At 41.1% G+C, this 14,647-nt stretch overlaps 1 protein-coding gene across 13 annotated transcripts in view; it reads left to right on the top strand.

Moving 5' to 3' along the window:
- Usp49 (ubiquitin specific peptidase 49) overlaps nucleotides 1–14,647 on the top strand; it is a 78,791-nt gene that overhangs the window by 28,945 nt on the left and 35,199 nt on the right. For 12 of the 13 annotated variants that reach the window (XM_038342839.1, XM_038342844.1, XM_038342837.1 and 9 more), the window contains one exon: nucleotides 13,999–14,082. The gene's annotated coding sequence lies outside the window, so the exon portion shown is untranslated. Of the gene's footprint in view, nucleotides 1–4,717; nucleotides 4,781–13,998; nucleotides 14,083–14,647 lie in introns of those variants that run through there. The other variant, XM_038342845.1, reaches the window with a different exon arrangement.

The raw sequence follows: 14,647 nt of genomic DNA, 5'->3' as shown, positions 1-14,647 counted from the left end.
TACAGAGAAACCCTGTCTCAAAAAACCAAAAAAGAAAAAAGAAGAGAGAGAGATACAAAGCCTGACATGGTGGTACCAGCACAGGGGAGGCTAAGACAAGATGACAGTCACATGTTTAAGCTAGCCTGGGCTACATAGCTAGCCCTTGTCTAAAAAGATCAGAGAAAAGGGAAAGGTAAAGAGTTTTTGTTTGTTTTTTTAACCTTCATGTTCTGTCCTAAAAGGATGTGCAGTTAAACTGTCACTTTGCACTGAACATGTTTTTTGTATACGTGCAGGCGTGTACATGTGCATGTTCAAATGTGTGCCTGTGTGTGAAGGTCAGAGGTCAAACTCAGATGACATCCTTTAGGAGCCATCTATGTTGTTTTTTGAGACAGTGTCTCTTACTGGGGACTGGGGCTGGCCAGCCAAAGGATCCCAGGGATTCTCTGTCTGCATCTTTCCACCACTGGGACTGCAAGAGAATTAGCCACCATGCCTTACTTCATATGTGGGAACCCGGGTCTTCATGAGTGTGCAGTAAGTGCTTAACTTCCCAGTGCGAGTCAGCTTGTGTTAGTGCGTGGCAGCGAGCACATTATAAGGCACAATGTGTCCAGCAGTCAGCCTGTAAAATCTCTCAGAACATGGGAATCTGCGGAGACGGTTCCTGAGCAGTTAGATTGATTTCTTTACTATTTTTTATTTTTTTGAAAATTCTCCAAAAAATAGTTGTTTTCCCAGTGGAAGTGTGAAGGAAAATGGCTGTCACTGGAGCTTTAGAGTTTGCCCTTGTGTCCCACCCCAACTTGTTCTTTAAGGAACTTGAAGCTATCTTACTATTTTTGTTTGGTTTTGTTTTTTAGAGATAGGGTCTCATGTAGCCTAGGCTGACCTTGAATTTGCTATGTAGCTAGGACTAGTCTTGATTTCTCGATCCTTCTGCCTCATCCTCCCAAGTTCTGGCATTAAAAGTATGAGCCACCATACTTGACTCTCAAAATATATTTCTATTTTATATAAAAAATTTGAGAGACAATAACTTAGTGGAATATAGCACTTGCCTAGTGTGCATCAGGCTCGGGTTTGATTACAGCTTCATTTAGTAAAACTTTTAAGAATGATGAGTTCTGAGGCCGGAGAGATGGCTCAGTGGTTAAGAGCACAGAATGCTCTTCCAGAGGACCTGGGTTCAGTTCTAGAGTATCTGATGCCTATTTCTGACCTCTGTGGGCACACATGTAGTGCATATATGTACATGCAAACAAAACACTCATACATATAAATAAAATAAATAAAAAATTATGATTCCTAGGGGGTTGCTTAGTCAGTAGAGTGCTGCCCTGTCCTGTGAGCATAAGTTCCTTCTCCAGATGCACATGAGGAGCCAGGCATGGTGACTGCTCATACAGTCCATTGCTATAGGGCCATGGAGCAGAACTCATGAGCCAGGCAGCCTAACCAAATCATGAGTTTCAGTGAGACTCCAGCTCCAAAAATAAATAAGTAAGTAATGGTGATGGGTGATCAAGGAAGGCTATCTGGTATTGACCTCTGGCCTCCACATGCATATCCACACATACACAGGAGCACACACATACACAAACCCACAATGACCAGTGCATACAACACATACACATGCTGAGCTTCTCACTTTGTAGTAGTAGTAGTATATATATAACTTACTTTTCCCCATAAGTCTATTTAAACGTAACTCTTGCCATGTAAGAGCTATTTAGAAGCTTTTATTGGATCAATTAATATATGCATGAGTAAAAAAATGTTTTTTGAGTTTTGGGAGGTTTTTGGTTGGTTTTGTTTTGGGGTGGGTGTTTGAGACAGAGTTTCACTATATAGCTGTGACTGATCTAGAACTCACTATGTAGACCAAGTTGGCCTCAAACTCAGAGATCCAGCTGCCTCGGCCTCCTCAGTGCTGGAATTAAAGGTGTGTGCCACAATTACTAGCCCTTTAAAAAGATTTTTTTTTAAAGTGTGTGTGTAGGTTGGAGGATAACTGTAGCTGGGAGTTGGTTCTCTTCTACTGATACATCCTAGGAATTAAAATCAGGTCATCAGATTTGAGAACAGTCATCTTTACTCTCCCATGGCTTGGGCACTCTTGCTTCAGTGGACAGAGGCCTTCTGTTCACCTTTCGTGTTTTCCTTCTCTACAGACTCCTCTCTAATGTAGCTTATATGAGCTCTTAATTCTATATGCATCGTTGTAAACATTTAGTAATGTGGTGGTGTTTATCTTTAGTCACAGAATACCTGGTTCCACATGCTGTTGTAGAATTTGGCTTTAGAATCTCCTGGAAATGCCATCTTACTCTGTTTTTCACTGTTTACTAGTTGAAGATCTCTTTATGCTGGATGCAGACTTAGCTAATTGGTCCTAACTGTTACATAGTATTCCATGGTGTACATGGATCTCCATAGCAATGGGTACCTAGGCATCTGTAAACAATACTACCAGTAGCAATCTTGCAGTGTCCAACACAGACTTGTTTTAGAATTCCTTGTTTTAGAATCCGCCCCCCCCCCCCCAGGATTGCCATGATGGCATAGATACTGTTAGGAACTGAATGGATGTATCACTTTATATTCCACAAGCATGGCATTTCTCTGCTGCCCTAATACTTCCTCTACTTTTTGCCATTTAGTAATGTCTCAATGTAACTTATGTAAGGCTCTAATGAGCTGGAACATTTCTTCATGTTTCAGTTAATTGCTTTCCTTCTGTGTGTTGCCTCTGTATGTTCTTTGTTTCCTATAGAAACTGGAAATTATATATGATATAATAATCATAAACTTAATATCTAGACACAGTTGCACAATCCCCAGTGGTTTTGAGCTATAAGAATATCATCTTAGTAACATCTATTAACTTTGTCTATGTTTTTCTTTATTGAATACAAATATTTGAATTTCATGTAGTCAAGCTCATCACTTTTAGCTTTAATATGTTTTGTTTACACTAGTGCTTCTTGGACTTAACATTCCCAGGTTGTCTCCTAGATTTCTTTCTTTTAGTTTTATGAATTTACTTTTCCTGTTAAATTTAATATATGTGAAACCCTTCCTTTCCTCCATTCCCATCCTCCCTCCCTTCTTTTTTTTTTCCTGTGCTAGGGGATCAAATCTAGGACCTTCTGTATGCTGCTAAATAAGCCCTCTACAGCTGAGATATCCTCAATCTCCTGTTGTAATTTTGACTGACATTGTTTTAACTTTTAGGCTAATTTAGCAAGATCTGGCATCTCTCTCTCTCTCTCTCTCTCTCTCTCTCTTTCTCTTTCTCTCTCTCTCTCTCTCTCTCTCTCTCTCTCTCTCTCTCTCACACACACACACACACACACACACACACACTCCACTTATAAGCCTGAAAGAACATAGTTTTGTTTTTTAAGCTAGAGGACATTTTTAAGGATAGTAATACAGTTTCTCACAGTTTAAAAAGAGAACCTGGCTTGGTAGCACATGTTTTCTATTTCTAGTCTTAGATACTGGGGAGGCTAAGGTAGGATTGCTTTATTATTATTCTTTTTATTTCTTTAAGACAGTTTTTGAGACATTGCTTCAGTTTCTAGCACTGGCTGACATAGAGTCCCTATGTAAATCAGGCTGGTCTTGAATTTACAGAGGTCTGCCTGCATCTGCCTCCCTAGTGTTGGGATTAAAGGCCAATGCCACTATACTTAGGTCTTCCTTCCTTCCTTCCTTCCTTCCTTCCTTCCGTCCTTCTTCCCTCACTCCCTTTTTTTTAAAAGATGTATGTATTATGCATGCAATGTTCTATCTGCATGTCTGCCTGCAGGCCAGAAGAGTACACCAGATCTTATCACAAGTGGTTGTGAGCTACCAAGTAGTTGCTGGCAGGATCTCTTGTGAGTTCTGGGTCTACCTGGAAAGAAAGGAAGGGAGGGAGGAAGGGAGGGAGGGACTGGAGAGATGGCTCAGAGGTTAAGAGCACTGGAACTCTGAAAGAGATCCTGCCTCTGCCCCCAGAGTGCTTGAATTAAAGGTGTACACTATCACACCTGGTTAAGTATTTTTTTTCTTAAATTTTTACTGTATATTTGTGTGTGCATGATGTGTGTATGTGGAAGTCAAAGGACAACGTCTGAGTCACTTCTCTCCTTCCTCTTTATGTGGGGTCCAGGGATCAAATTCAGGTAGCTAAGCTGTGTGACAAGTGTCTTTTTCCACTGAGTCATCTTGCTGGCCCATGAGGATCTCTTGAATAGAAGATTTCAAGGCCAGGTTGGATGATAGCATAGTGATAGCCTATCTCAAAAGAAACAAAAGGGGGAGATAACATTTTGTGCAAAAGTATAAAGTATAATTGCCTTCCTAATTCTAAGGGAATTCTTTTCTTAGATGTTCTACTTAAAGACCATGAGATACACTACAGTTACTGCCTGCTTTGCTCTTACCTTTTCTTGTTGTCTTCGTTCATGCTGAACAGTGACAAGTGGCTTTACTGCAGTGAACCTGGTTTAGTTTGCTTAAAACCAAAATACTTCCAGTGCTGAAAACTCAATAGGATATCAAAAGATACCAGATACTACCAAGCATGGTGGCATATGCCTGCAGTCCCAGCAACTTGAGAAGTAGAAGCAAAGGATCCGGAATTGATGGCTATCCTCTGCTACATAAACAGCTCAAAGCCAGCCTAGGCTGTACCATAATCTTCTCTTAAGGAAACAAGAAATAAGAGCATGGGGAAACAGCCACGTTGCTCTCCGTGGCAGAGCAGTAGTCCTGCCCGTCCACAGGAGCCAGCATTTGATCAGTAAGTAGATTCGGGAGTCTGGGATGCAGGTGTGTTGTCAGAGTGCTCACCTGTCATGCATAAAGCCCGCCACTCAATCCTTGCTTATAGTGAACTTAAAGCCAGACTGAGCTACATTGAGACTATGTCAAAAAGCAACTCCCCCCATACACAAAGCAAACAAACCAAAAACCCTCTAAGATTTATTTTGATACTTTGGTGTTGTGTATATGTTCATTTGTCTTTTTGTGGGCTATATGCACAGACACCCAGAGGCATTGGGTCCCCTGGAGTTGTAGTTAAAGTTGTGAGTCCCATGAATGATGGGAACCAAGCTTGGGTCCTCTGCAAAAGCAGAAATTGTTCCTAACCACTGAGTCATCTCCAGTTTTCGGTATTTAGGGTTTTTTTTTTTTTTTTTTTTTTTTTTTTTTTTTTTTTTTTTTTTTTTAGACAGGGTCTTTGTTATCTACCTCTGTCCTGGAACTCAGTGTGCAGACTAGACTGGATTCACATGCACAGAGATCTGCCTCCCTCTGCCTTCCAAGAACTGGTATTAAGGTGTGTGCCACCACTCCCAGCCTACCTTAACACCTTATTTGTCTTGTTCTTTTATTTAAAGAATTGCCTTAAATATATAACTGTGGGTGTCTTATTCATACAGAAATGAGCCACCTAAAATCTGAAGGCTGGTTTTACCAGACTTCTTAAAGTTAATTAGAGTTCTTCCCTGTAAAATTGATGAACCAGGGACCCAATTTTTTTGAAGGGTCACTGCTAGTACTTGGCATTTGTAGGTGTTTTTTTGTACAGAGCATGTAAATCTGAGTACAGCATTTTGGAAGCAGGGTGGAAAAAAAGAGCTGGAATGCCTCACCTTCAGGATAATAGCTTTCCTCCTCCTTCCCCAGGAAGCCTAGTCTGGCCTCAAAACTACCAGCCTTTCTACTTGTGAGTACCAGTTTGAAACCTCTGTGCTGCCCTTGGTGTATCGAACTAAACCCAGAGTCTCTCTAGTCATCTTTCTGGAGAATAAACCTCATAATCTCAGTCAGTGGTCACTAGGAGTCAGAGTAGAAATCTGGGGGTAGAAATTTTTGCCATTCTGCAGTCTGCCTGCTGTCTCCCTTTTCACAGGCATTTCAAGTTCTGGTGTAGCAGGTGCTCTTTGGGCTACCATTCAGCTCCCAAATCATGACGTGGAGACTTAAAATTAGTTATGAATGCTCAACCTTAACTCAACTTGTCCCATTGACTTTTTTTTTCCAGTTTATTTTTTATTAAAAATTGCCATCTCCTCCCCTCCTCCTCCCCCTTCCCTCCCCTCCCCTCCACCCATACCCCCACTCCCTCCCTCTCCAGGCCAAAGAGCCATCAGGGTTCTCTACACTATGTTGAGTCCAAGGTCCTCCCAACTCCCTCCAGGTCCAGGAAGGTGAGCAACCAAACTGACAAGGCTCACACAGAGCCCGTCCATGTCGTAGAGACCGAGCCCATCGCCATTGTCCTTGGCTTCTCGGTCAGCCTCCACCATCAGCCACTTTCAGAGAGTCCGATTTGGTCGCATGTTCCATCAGTCCCATTCCAAGTGGAGTTGGAATGGAACTGATGGAACAGGGGACCAAACCGGGCTCCCTGAATGTGGCTGACGGTGGAGGAGGACTGAGAAACCAAGGACAACGGCAATGAATGTGAACTCTACAGCATGGACGGGCTCACTGTGAGCCTTAACCTTCACCTGGCGATGGATGGAGATAGAGACAGAGCCCCACATTGGAGCACCGGACTGAGCTCCCAAAGTTCTGATGAGGAGCAGAAGGAGAGAGATCATGAGAAAGAAAGTCAGAACCATGAGGGATGCGTTCACCCACTGAGACGGCAGGACAGAACTAATGGGAGTCCCATTGACTTTTATGCCTTAATTAACCTGTTTCTCTTCATCTATGTTTTGATTTGGGGCTTTTTACCTTTCTTTCATTCTGTATGTCCTACTCCATGTCTGGCTGGCTGACCCTGCGTGTCTCTCTCACTTTCTCCCTCATTCTCTTCTTCTCAAGAGCCTAGATTCCTCCTACTACTTATTCTCTCTGCCTGCCAGCACCGCCTATCCCTCCTCTGCCTAGCTATTGGCCATTCAGCTTTTAATTAGACCAATCAGGTGCCTTATGCAGGCAAGGTAAAATAGCAATAAACCTTTCCATTATTAAACAAATGCAACACGACTTTGTATAGTTTTTACATAGTCAAAGTAATATTCCACAACATAAATAAATGTAACACATCTTTACATAATAATATTCTACAACATAAACAAATGTAGCACATCTTTACATAGTTAATGTTTCACAACATTCTGATGTGTCTTAATTCCATTCAATTTGCTTTTTAGTCCCTACAATTTTACTTAAAAAAAAAAAAAAAAACTCTCAGTTTTCAGCCCCGGTTGTCAGGAACTCCCTGTATAGACCAGGCTAGCCTTGAATTCACAGATACCTGCCTGCCTGTCTCATGGTGCAGGGTTAAAGATGTGTGCCACCACACCCAGTAACCAGCACCCACAGTTGTCTTTTTGATTGTCACATATTGTTACATGAATGTGTCTGTATTCACAAACAGAATACACACATAGTCATATTGTACACACACATGCATAAACCCTCAAAAGATAAAAATAATGAATTGATTAAAGGCTCATCTAGGATTAATTTTTCTTGAATTTGAAATGTGTTTGTGCTGAGTCCTTTGGGGTCAGGAAGCTATTGCTCGCCTTGCTTCCTCTTGTGGGTCTGTGTTGATAGTGTCAGTGGAATACCTGCTGGGGCTAGGGAGCTGAAGGCAGGTGTTTGCTCCATGTATTTCACTGAAGTCCACACTTACTTAGTCGATGTCCCATTTCAACTTTTACTACAGTGGAAGAATTGTACGTAGCAAGTTCATTTTAGCTTCTGCTACCCTCTTTGGTTAATGCCCAGGACAGAGATTGCTCAGAGAATAATAACATATTTTACAAGTTAATATACTAGAACTCCAATGTACCATATACAGATGTGGAATCTGATATGTAGAATGGATGTGGCTTACCAGTGTTAATCTTCTGTCTAGGGCTACAGCAGAGTCTCTTCTCTAGTGTTCTTTCCATACCTGTTGTGATAGTCTCCAAAATAGCACTCTGTGGTGCTAGGATTAAACCCAGGGCCTCAGGTTAGGCCAGGGATCTACCACTGAGCTAGACGGTCCAAGTAGTCTGCAAGTGATCTATCCATGGTTTACGTCACCAAATGTTCTTTTAGTTTACTGTTTTGTTGCAGGGTCCCTCTGCAGACCACCCCCCCCCCGAAGAATTCAGCTGCCCACTGGCCCTGACTGAGGAGGGGAAGTGTGCCGCTCTTCACCAGCCAGCCCCAGGGTCCCGAAGACAATCAGACGCAGCACAGCATAGTAGGGAGTCTAGTCAGGCAGGAACTCATTTATTTCCTTACAGCATGCAATTTATAAGGCAAAACCCCACGAATCCCAGAAAAAGCAGAAGGGAAATTAGCCAGTCATCTATGCAATGAACATGTTATTACATACATACAAACACATACATAGTGAACATATGCATACACAGACTGCACAATAACCAGGCCTAATGAGGTGCCACGTCCTGCTCGACATTCAGCTGTGATTTTTTTCTGACTTCATCAAATGAGTAGCTTTTTGTTACCTTCCCATTCTTGAAGAAAACCATTTGGAGAAGATGGACCTCACATTTTGTGAAATTTAAAAGTCATATTTTTCTTCCTTATTGGGGTCTAGTTTTATGTTGATGAATTTTGTTTGTTTTCAAGACAGGGTTCCTCTGTATAGTCCTGGCTGTCCTGGAACTTATTTGTAGACCAGGCTGGCTTCAGAAAACTCTACAGGCCTCTGCCTCCTGAGTGCTGGGATATAAGGGGTGTGCTAGCACTGTCTGACTTATTTTGATGAATTTTAAAACTGTGAAAAATCTATGCTTTATGTTTAAAGATTTTTTTTTCCTCTTGGTTTTTGTACTTATTCTGTAGCTCAGGCTGGCCCTAGAACTATATAGCCAAGACTGGCCATGAAATCAAGGCATTTTTCCTGGCCCAGCCTTCTGAGTGCTAGGATGCCAGTTCTGAGCCACTGCACTAGGCCAGACCTTTTTGTTTTAAAAAAACTTAAATCAAGCATTAAAGGGCTTCTCTTCTACTACTACTGTTCCCTGATTGGTCAGTTCATTGTGGAAAAGGATAGGTTCATTGTTCAATAATTTCAAACCATAGGCACAACAGTGTAAACTATATTTCATAGTTACTGGAATGCACCAGTAAAGCACCTGGCCCTAGGTGCCTCTATTTCTGTGGCCGTACATGAGCTAGTCATTGACTGTGCAGTCTGACCCTACTTTGTTCTATAAAATATCCTTGACACCTATCTCATTTTAATACATGACAGAGCAGATGTGTTTGAAACACTCCAGAAGGAGTGATGTCTGGGAGGAGTACAGTGAGCATGTTCCCCACATGTTCCCTCCCTGCTGAAGTTGCAGCTCTGTGCTTGTAAAACTAATGTCTAGTGTTTCTTCTTTACAGTGTGTGTGTGTGTGTGTGTGTGTGTCTGTAGGTGGGGATATTGGATATTGGGACTGTGAGTGAAATGCCCACAGACTACAGAAGAGGGTCCCCTGGAGCTGGAGTTACAGGTACTTATGAACCACCTGACATGGATGCTTGAGAACCAAACCTGGGTCCTTACCAAGAACAGTCTTTGTTCTTAACTGTAGGTGAACATTACTGTCCTGCCAGTTTCCAAAAAAACACATATAGACTCATTATTAATTATAAATACTTGGCAGATAGCTCACAGTTGTTATTAACTAGCTCTTTTTTTAAAATTGTGTATGTATTTATATGGGTGGCTTTTTCTTGCATGTATTTCTATGCACCATTTTTTTTTTTAAGATTTATTCATTTACTATGTACTCAATGTTCTGCCCAGAAGAGGGCACCAGATCTTATAGACAGTTGTGAGCTACCATGTGGTTACTGGGAATTGAACTCAGAACCTTTGGAAGAGCAGTCAGTGCTCTTAACCTCTGAGCCATCTCTCTAGCCCCTATAAACTAGCTCTTACATTTTAAAATTAACTAATATTTCTTATCTATGCTCTGTCTCATAGTAGTACCTTTTTTCAACATGGCAAGTTCATCTTGCTTCTCTCTGTGTCTCTTTGAGACTCCTTCCTTTTTCTTTGTACTTTCTTTTTGTCTGCAAGTCCAGCCTAACCTCTACCTGTCTGGCTATTGACCAGTCAGCTCTTAACCAATGAGAGTAATACATATTTACAGTGTACGGAAGTCATATCTCCAGCCCACTGTCTACTCTGTCAGAGTCTCTCCTTGTCTGTCTGTCTGTCTTTCTCTTCTCTCTCATTTTTAAAACTTTAAATTTGTTTGCTTGTTTGTTTATGTGGGGGGGATACCCTTGGAAGACAGAAGATGACATTGGGACTCCTAGAGCTGAAGTTATGGGTAATTGTGAACCTTCTGGCATAGGTGCTGAGATTTGAGGTCAGGTCCTCTGGAAGAGCAGCATGTGCTCTTAACTGTTAAGCCATCTTTCCAGCCCATGTTTTAGTATTTTAAAAATGGTGTGGCTATGTGTAAACATTAGACTTTACCGATTAGCAGTATTTATTTTATGTAGAGGTATAAAAAGATTACAATTCTGAAGTGATTAAATGGGAACTCTGATGCATGCTAAGGTGATTGCTGTGCCTGCTTCTGCTGCTGTTCATTATGAATGCAATTTGATATTGCTTTCATTTGCATTTAACTAGTATGGTTGGGAAGAATACAATCATACTAAGCCATTGCTCTTAGCTATTTTTTGGTAAGAAGGAATTCTCAGTCTAAAATTCTTACCTAATTATGTTCTTTAATCCCTATGAAGCTTATTGGTTAAAACTAGATATTATATAGCTAAAATAAAGAATCAAATGTCAAACGCACTTCAGAATCCTTTGAACTCTGCCTAGAAGACCTGGCTCTTGCATCCCAGTTTGCTCAGAGCTCCTGGAATGTTTTTAAGTACCAGGTTCTCCTCTAATCAGAATAATATCACACATGTACAGTTCTTGTCTATTTGTAATGCATTTATACACAATTTCTTATTGATCTTTGCAGCATCTTTGGAAATACAGCTGATGTTATACCCATTACAGGGAGGAAGTGTAGGGGTCTTTAGTCATAGATGAATTGTCCAGGGCTTCTCAGCTCATAAGCCTGGGATATAGGCTCAAGTCCTGATTTTTGTTGTTGTTGTTGTTTGTTTTTTATTTTTTGACACAGGGTTTCTCTATAGCTTTTGGAGCCTGTCATGGAACTAACTCTTGTAGACCAGGCTGGCCTTGAACTCACAAAGATCTGCCTGCCTCTGTCTCCCGAGTGCAGGGATTAAAGGCAAGGGCCACCAACCACCCGGCTAAGGGCCCCTGATTTCTAAATCTGTAGTTATTTTTAAAACTTCCATGCTCTTGAGCCCCTTAAATAAAGAGATCCTTCTAGTGGCTTGTTAGATATAATGAAGTGCTGAGTGAGACCTCATTTGAGATTTGTTGTAACAGGAAGGACCGCTTGTTGGTTCCCTGGTCACCCAGCTAGCTTACACCCGAAATAACCACACAGAAACTGTATTAATTAAATCACTGCTTGGCCCATTAGCTCTACCTTCTTATTGGCTAACTCTTACATCTTAATTTAACCCATTTCTGTATCACCACATGGTTGTGGCTTACCGGTAAGGTTCTGCATCTGACTCTGGTAGGCAATCCATGGCGTCTCTCTGATCCTGCTTTCTTCCTCCCAGAATTCAGTTCCGTCTTCCCTGCCTACCTAAGTTTTTGCCCTATCAACAGTCCAAGACAGTTTCTTTATTAACCAATGAAAGAACACACAGACAGAAGGACCTCCTACACCAATTTGTGGTGCTGGAATTCAAACCAAGGGCCTTGAGCATTCTAGGCAAGCACTTTATCACTGAGCTACATTCTCGACTTCTCTAATGAAAAGTGTAGGTCACAGGCTAGGGATACAGCGTTATTGGTAGAGTGCTTGCCTGATGAGCAAAGCCCTATATTCAGTATTCAGTTCTATACTTAGCACCATACAGCCTCAAACTCAGATAGCCACCTGTTCAGCCTTTAAACCATTGGCATGTGCCACCACACCCAGCATGGCCGTTTGACCAAGATCAAATATAGGATGTTAAGCATAATTTCCATGTGGTTACACATCCTACATGCTATTGAGTATAAAGGTGGTTAACATAGCTTAGGAGGGGCATCTAGAATTAAATTAAAATTACTTGGTTTTAACTGTAATTAGTTTTTTGGGGGCTTTGTTACTTTGGAAATCAGGTTTGGATGGAAGAGAGGGGTACTGTTTGAATTTGAGGCTCCATTCATAGTTTTGGGGTGGTTTGTCTGAGTAAGTATTGCATATATAATATATAGTAGATAAAAGCTTTCCCTAAGGGCGTTTGTGAGTTTCATGGTCTTGCAACTTTTTCTGCCATGTGGGGCCAGACCTTCTTGCCCTGTATACTGATTTGCACCGTTGCACCCAGATGTAAAACTTGGTGCCTCTGATTTTCAGAAAGGCTCTATTCATACAGCACATTGTGGATTTGTATACCTAACTAAAGAAAGGGAGAGAGCCTCGCTTTGCATTAATGCAGACAACTTTCAGCTGTCCCTGGCCTGAGCTCTTCACCCTCACCCAATCCTAGCTTTGCCCTATTGTACTAACTCCTCTTTTCTTCTCTGTCCCTCTCATCATTCTTCTCTCAGTCCCTTTTTGAGATAAAACAACAAATTCTTCCCCTTGTAGAATGCAGAGCAATTTCCTTTTCTTGACAGCTATTCTGGGATCTTGACAGCCATTCTTCAGGGAACCACCCACTCTAAGGGGACTGGACCTGAGAGGTTGGGGCCCATATCAAGGGTGCATATTTTCGCAAAGAAATTTTCTTTCAAGAGGAATTCTGTGTTCACTGTTAGGCTGATAAAATGGAGAATTTGCCATCCTGTTATATAGCAGCTAATACACCGATCAAGTTTTACTAAATTCCCAATAAAGTGTCAGAAGTCTAAAAAACGATTACATCTGTAATTTATTGAACTCATAAACTCTAGTTATCTTTGTTTAATATAATATTCTGTGTATAGAGTATGTTGCTTTTAAAGATACTTGCTTCTTGCATATAGGTCTAACACAAAGGAGTTGTCTCACACCTTCTCTGAACCATTATGTATTTCACTTACGCATAAATAAGTTTAGCTTTTGATACTTGAGTATTTTTGTTAGCATGATTTTTCAGCTCTGACAGTTTTAAGTTATGTAAAGACAATGTGTATGCTTTAGAACTCCATTTGTTTTCAGAAGAAAACCTTTATTTTTTTATATTTATTTAGTTTTTGTTGTTGTTGTTGTTGTTGTGGGGTTTTTTTTTCCCTTCCAAGATAGAATTTCTCTGTGTAACTGTCCTGGCTGTTCTGGAACTTGCTCTGTAGACCAAGCTGGCCTCAAACTCAATGATCCACCTGTCTCTTAAAGGTGTGCATCACCACCACCTGGCTAGTTAGTTTTTTGTTTGTTTGTTTTTGTTTTTGTTTTTGTTTTTTGAGACAGGGTTTCTCTTTGTAGCCCTGAACTCACTCTGTAGACCATGCTGGCCTCCGGCTTAGAGATTCACTTGCTTCTGCCTCCCAAGTGCTGGAATTAAAAGTGTGCACTACCATCACCCAGCGAGGAATGCTTTAATCCTTTAATGCTTGTATTTATGACTCATTTTGCCTGTAAATGACTGAATCTTTGGTTGTTCTTATCTGAAATATGGATCATATTTTTTCCTATTTTTAAAAATGTCAGTGTCAGCCGGGCGGTGGTGGCGCACGCCTTTAATCCCAGCACTCGGGAGGCAGAGGCAGGCGGATCTCTGTGAGTTCGAGACCAGCCTGGTCTACAAGAGCTAGTTCCAGGACAGGCTCCAAAGCCACAGAGAAACCCTGTCTCGAAAAAAACCAAAAAAAAAAAAAAATGTCAGTGTCAAAAAAGGTTATAGGGATTTTACTGTTGTAATATATTAATCCTTTTCTGAATTTATAAATAAAATTTATGAAATTGCTTTTTTTCTTGCCATGTATCAGCCCAGACTCACAGATTGTTTCCCTTATAGGTAATAGAGAAAAGGAAAACCCAGCCAATGATTATGTGATAATATGGAAGTATGGAAGAAGATGGGAAAAAAACTGTTTAATGGGTAAGGAACAATGCTATGGTAAAATCTTATTAATGAGAATCATTCCTGATGATATGACCAGCCTGTCTTTGGTTAATTATGATCTGTGTCTTAGTGGTGTTCTGAACTTCTGCTCCCAGCACCCAACCTGGCACATTTTTCATACCATAAATTAAGAGGTGGTACACTCGTATTTAAAGATAAAATGGACCTCGAGACCAGCAAGAATACTGAAAAGAGGTCTGAAGTTGATTGGTTGTTGACTAAAGACTGCACTTGCCATGGCCTGTCAAGAGTGATTACCTACCCTTCTTTTTCTCTGAATACTGCCAGCTGCTGTGACAACAGGCTCACCATGGGGGTCTTGTTCACTTCAGCAACTGCAGATGTGTGTCAGGCAGTATTCAAATAAAATTTCAAAAGCCCATATATTTTTATTGTCTAGAATTCAGATATTCTAGATAACCAAAACTGTCCATGAATGTTAGGTCTCTACCAGAGTCTAGAGTTTATGCGGCATTTATTAGATTAGGGCAGCTTTCTTCTCTGTCTAAAGCACTGGTTCCCAGCCTTCCTAATGCTGTGA

The sequence above is a fragment of the Arvicola amphibius genome, chromosome 9 (genome assembly GCF_903992535.2).
Source record: "Arvicola amphibius chromosome 9, mArvAmp1.2, whole genome shotgun sequence".
NCBI classification, from domain to species: domain Eukaryota; kingdom Metazoa; phylum Chordata; class Mammalia; order Rodentia; family Cricetidae; genus Arvicola; species Arvicola amphibius.
The sequence above is the reverse complement of the archived record's forward strand: the minus strand, read 5'-3'. Positions and strand labels throughout refer to the sequence as shown.